The sequence below is a fragment of the Microtus oregoni genome, unplaced genomic scaffold (assembly GCF_018167655.1).
Source record: "Microtus oregoni isolate MIOR12 unplaced genomic scaffold, Mior012 000003F_ref0000135, whole genome shotgun sequence".
NCBI classification, from domain to species: Eukaryota; Metazoa; Chordata; class Mammalia; order Rodentia; family Cricetidae; genus Microtus; species Microtus oregoni.
In genome coordinates, this window is record NW_024543062.1 from 5,095,299 (window position 1) to 5,101,298 (window position 6,000).

General features: G+C 44.0%; 1 long non-coding RNA gene across 1 annotated transcript; it reads right to left on the reverse strand.

The window, feature by feature from the left end:
* Positions 1-1,743: 1,743 nt before the first annotated feature.
* Positions 1,744-5,680, reverse strand: LOC121446335. The gene is made up of 4 exons (XR_005974050.1): positions 5,483-5,680; positions 4,023-4,162; positions 3,458-3,555; positions 1,744-2,980 (listed from the first exon to the last, which is right to left on the reverse strand). It is a non-coding gene; the product is annotated as an uncharacterized LOC121446335 (long non-coding RNA).
* Between the last annotated feature and the right edge of the window lie 320 nt (positions 5,681-6,000).

The following is a 6,000-nucleotide window of genomic DNA, read 5'->3' on the forward strand; positions in this document are numbered from 1 at the left end:
ATAGTAATTGTATGTCTGCGGCAGAGGAGCTGAAGGAAGGGTGTATACAGAGGAAGATCAAAGTGAAGCCAGGAGTGGCTGGTTTCACAAATCAGCCCTTGTGAGGTGTGCCAATTGAGTGCCTGGTGTTTTCAAATATTTGGCCCGTGGACAAAAGGCTATCTTTCCGGTAAACAAGCTACTTACAAGGGTTCCGAACTTTGCTCATGTAGAGTATGCTGTTCTAACAGTTTACAAGGATTTTTCAGAGTTTTCCTAACCTACAACAATTACCGCCTTCACCTCTTTGCCTTGTGATCAACGTGGAAATAAGGCTCCACTTTATGTAAGACTACATTCCAAGACAAGGCACAAGAGAGAGACCATACCCAGGAGCTTGAATGCTAGTGCTTGGGGGAGATCATTTCACAAAAAGCATACTCCAAAACTAAAAAGCAATTGCAGTATTGTTAAGGGAAGATTTCACAGAACAAGAAGTCAGCCATTCCCTCAGAGAATTAGGAGAAACCTTTGTTCATGCATGGACTGGGAACCAGACTTGTGCTTTGACGGGTCCAGCCCCCTTCTACATTGTCTTACAGCCTTTTACAGGTTAGGTAGCAAGCTTGTCATCCCTGTCTTCATGAACAATTTGAGAGTGGCCTCTGAGTCACTTAATCATTAAAGGGAATTTAATTAGGTGTGCTTACAGGGACAGATAGTTACGTAGGTAGATTATAACATACAAATACTTGGCAGGTTGCAATAATATATATAGGCATTTATAAATAACAGCACCTTTGGGCTGGTAAAAGTATTTTTCCCTTAGCAAACAGAAATGTTATCTGCAGCATGACCTTTGTCTGTTGGGACAAACTCCCTTTCAGGCAGTTTCTGGCAAGTGTTTGTTTTGCCCAGATAAGAAATGGGGGTTTTCACAAGCAAACAGGATTTCTAAGTAAAACTTGAGCTCACTTACAGCTTTTAGGCTAAGGCTTTTATTATTATTCTCTCAAAGCATATTCATATCGCTTCCTATCAGTGCCATGAGAGGAAGCAGCGAGACGGAGAAAAATAACAACCCACAATCCCTCCAGCTTAATACAACTGCAGCGAACCGACAAACCATTTTAGACTGACTTTATTTTATGTGTATGATGTTTTGCCCATATGCAAATATGCATGTGTATCATTTGTATCCCTGGTACCCATGGAGATCAGAAGAAAGCATCTGGATCTCCTGGAACCGGAGTTAAAAGTGGTCGTAAGCCTTCATATGGGTGCTGGGAACCAAACCAAGCTCCTCTGCAGGAGTGACCAGTGTGACCAGTGCTCTTAACTGTGGAACCATCTCTCCATCCTAGTAGATGGAAATTTCCTGGAGGTTTTGCTAGGTAACCCAAGCTGGCCTGAAACTCAGTTTCACCTTGATGTTGTCCCAATTCTGTTATAATCTTTCACATTTTTTCATAAACCAAGGAGAAACCAAGGGCTTTACCCCAGTAACTTAAGAAAACTCCTTGCCCTACTGATGCTACCTGACCATCTAACCTTAAATCAGTTCTCATCTCTCTCAGTCACAGCCGTTAGGAAATGAACATTGCAGTCTCCTTTTCTCTACGGTATTATCTTTTTAGGGTTTCTGTTGCTGTGACAAAACACCATGACCAAAAAGCAAGTTGGGGAGAAAAGGGTTTATTTAGCTTACATTTCTACAGTACTGTTTATCACTGAAGGAAGTCAGGACAGGAACTCAAACAGGGCAGGATCCTGGATGCAGGACCTGATGCAGAAGCCATGGAGGAGTGCTGATTATTGACTTGCATCCCTTGGCTTGCTCAGCCTGCTTCCTTACAGAACCCAGGACCACCAGCCCAGGACCACCAACTCATAATGGGTTGAGTCCTCCCCCACCAATCACTAATTACGAAAATGTCTTACAACTGGATCTTGTGGAGGCATTTTCTCAGTTGCTGTTCCCTCCTTTCATGTAACACTAGTTTGTGTGCCAAGTTGACATAAGACCTGGGTGTGAGCGAACACCTGTGAAAGCCAGCACTTCTAAGTGCTACTAAATATTGGTTGATAGAGAACCTAGCAGGTGTGTGTGTGTGTACATATGTGTGTGTGTGTTAACACGCATTACAGGCCTCACATGTATATACATATGGGTGCAAGTGTCGGTACATAGAGGCTAGAAGAGGGCTGTGGATCCCTTGGAGCTGGAGCAGTTGTGAGCCTTAACATGTGTGTTGGGATCCAAACTTTAGTACTTTGCACTAATAACCATGGCCCTTAAGTGTTATCTCTCCAGTCTTCTGTGTCTGTCTTTGTTGCTGCCGCTGTTGCCCTCCCTTAAGCCCACCCCCCAATAATGCAGCCCTGACTGGCCTGCAATTCATCATCATTTTGCTTCAACTTTTGAAGTGCCTTCCATTATAGGAGTGTGTTCCCACAGGCAGTTTCAGATAGGGGAGGTGATTAGGTTGTAATGAGGTGATGAGGGCGGTCTCTAATCCAGTACAACTTGATGTCCAAACAGAAGAGGAACTGTGAATCTCTTCAAGCGCATGGGGAAGGCCGTGGGAAGACAAGCAGAAGAAGATGGGCATCTGCAAGCCCAGGGGAGTGTGAAACACTGTTTGGACTTTCAGCTTCCTTAACAATGAACTGACAAAAGTCGGCCTCTGGAGCCCAAGGAACTATTGGCAGCTCTAGCAAGCTACTGTGCTTCCCTGAGTGTGCCAGTGGTTGGTCTTCATTGCCAGCTCCACAGGATTTAGGGTCATGCAGGAGATTGGCGAGGCGCACCAATACACAATGGTGTATCTCTGAGAACAGTCCCCACGAAGATTAACTGAAGCAGGAAGACTCATCTTGAATATGGATGACACCACCCGTGGTCTGGGGGGCCTAGATGCAATAAAAAGGGGGATCCAGGGAAGACAGTTGAATTCCTAAGTTTCTTCTCTCCACTTCCTGGGCAACGTGATGGAGACAGCTGTAAGAGATGTCGATAACTTAGTAGTGGAATCCAGAAGCTTAAGGATCACTGAGATTTGTTGACATCTCTTATAGCCCAGTTCCAACCTCACTAGAGTTATAATTTATAACTTAAAATCTGAATTATAGGTCTGAGACTGTGGTTCAGTAGAATATTTGCATAGACTATGTGACACACTGAGAATTTCAGACTACACAATGAAAGCTTGTCTCAAAAGACCAAACCTCATCAAACCAAACAAAAAACAATTGAAAATAGCCTATAGAAATTAGCCACGTTTCTGCTACAAAATAATAGGAGATACAGAAAAGGGAACAAGGAACAGTTATTACTGAATACACAGAAATGCCTAAATATAAAATACAGGACAAACAGGGACAAAATATAAATAGTTGTTGCAGTTTTTGTTTGTTTGTTTGTTTTTAGACAGAGTCTCAGTACGTAACCCTGGCTAGCCTCATAAGATCAGCTTACCTCTGCCTCCTAAGAGCTGGGATTAAAGTGTGGGATGCTGTGATCCCCTATTGACACAGCTCTTATTTCCATCATTTATCCTAAGATTGGCACTCTGTCTGAAAGATACAATAATTAAGTAACACTTTATATTTACATGAAAATAAACCCCCAAACAGTTTAAAACCTTATCTGTCTACACAAAAACGTATAGGTAATATGAGAGAAAAGTCATGGTGTTATATACATTGGAGAGTGTGGATAATTTTTAAGCATGACACCCAAGAACTCTCATTGGAAACGTTTTTTTTTTTAAATAATCCGCTTTTTACTTTGTTGTCTTTTTTTTTGTTTGTTTGTTTGTTTTTTTTTTTTGTTTTTCGAGACAGGGTTTCTCTGTGGTTTTGGAGCCTGTCCTGGAACTAGCTCTTGTAGACCAGGCTGGTCTCGAACTCACAGAGATCCGCCTGCCTCTGCCTCCCGAGTGCTGGGATTAAAGGCGTGCGCCACCACCTCCTGGCTCATTGGAAACTTTTGTTGACTGTTGTGTGTGTGTGGGTTTGTGCATGTGAGTGCAGGTACTCACTGAGGCCAAAGCAGGGTATCAGCTCCCTTAGAACTGGAGTTACAGGTGGCTGCAGTTGCCTGAGGTGGGTGCTTGGAACTGGATGCTGGTCTTCTACAACAGCAGGATGTGCTCTGAACTGCTGAGTGTTGCTCCAGCATCTGGCAGGTGGATTAAAAAAATATTTATTATTGTTGATGGTGGTTGTGGTGGTGGTGATGTGTGTGTGTGTGTGTGTGTGTGTGTGCATACAGATGCATGTGTGTGGCTGACAGAAGACACTCCTTCTACTGTGAGTTCCAGGATTGAACTCAGGTCACTGTCAGGCTGGTGTAGCAAACACTTTCATCTGCTGAGCCGTATTTCTGGCCCTAGGCAAGTGGATCTTAAAATTCAAATCCCTTTCTACCGAGGAGAGTCCCTCCACCTGTATCGTGGATATATGGTTTGAAGAGGAGGTGTTATTTCTTCTTATCTCTACCCTGCTGGCCATAGGAGCTGGTCTCGAGGCAAATTTCTCATTCACACTGACAACTGAACCTTCTAACCACTAATCTGAGTCACCGTGAGATTTGTTTAATGGTTATTCGTTCATGAAATGAAGAAGTGTCCCTTCCCTGCCTTTGGAGGCAGATGTAGCCGTAGTGAGAAAATAAAGCTAACTGAGAGAGGAAGGGGGGAGGGCTGGTGCCATTTAATTGCTCCTTTCTCTTAGGTGACAGAACGCCATTGCCCTTTCTGGTTATATGAGTTAATGAGTCCTCTCTCTCTCTCTCTCTCTCTCTCTCTCTCTCTCTCTCTCTCTCTCTCTCTCTGAAGTTTAATTTGTCTTAATAGATGGTCAGGAAGATTAGTAAAGTATACCTGGTGGGGCTGGTCTCAAAATGCCGAGGCAGGAGGATTGTTAAGTTCAAAGTATGCCTTTGCCAACAAGCGAGTTCAAGGACATCTTGGGCAACTTAGGGAGACCCTATCTCAAAACATAAAGCTAAAAAAGAGGGTGGGGCTGATGAGATGGCTCAGCAGTTAAGAGCATACACTGCTCTTGCAGAGGACTGGAGTTCAATTCTAAACATCTATACTGGGTAGCTCAGAGCCACCTGTATCACTGGGTTCAGGGGATCCAATGCACTCTTCTGGATTATTTGGGCACAGTTCTCATGTGCATATACCACACACAGACATACATGTATACATATAACTACAAATAAATCTTAGGAGAAAAAAAAAACTAAGGAGAGAGCTGGCATCAGGGCATCAGCAGTCAACTTGGCACAACCTTGAGTCACCTGGGAAGAGGTGGTCTCACTTGAGGAACTGACTCCATCACATTGGCCTGCGGTGATGTCTGTGGAAGATCATTTTTATTGATACAGGAGGGCCCAGCCCACTGTGGGTGGTGTGGTCTCTGGGCAGGTGGGCCTGGGCTGTGAAAGAAAGGTAACTGAGAACTGGAAAGATGGCTCAAAGGTGATACTCACAGTTAAAAAGATAGGTGGCTGAGCAAGCCAGTAAGCAGCGTTCTTCTATTTGTTTCTGCTTCAAGTTCCTGCCTGAGTTCCGCCTCACTCACACTGCCAGAGGGCCTTTCTAGTCCCTTATGGAGAGAAGCTAAAATAAGCCCGTTCTTCCTCTAGTTGCTTTTGGTCACTGTGTTATCACAACAAGAAGAAGTTCATTAGGACGGCTGGAGCTCTAGTTCAGTAGGTGAGCACAGTAGTAGTTGGAAGGAATGTAATTGGCCTGCATAATCTCATAGGGAGTGGTGTGATTAAGAGGTGTGACTTTGTTGGAGGAGGCATGGCCTTGTTGGAGGAAAGTGTCACTGTGGAGGCACAGTCTAAGTTCTCATGTGTATACACACACACATGTATATGTATACACACACACACACACACACACACACACACATATACTCAAGCCACACCCAGTGTCTCAGACTACCGTTGCCTGCAAGTTAAGATGTAGATCTCTCAGCTCCATCACTAGCACCATAGCT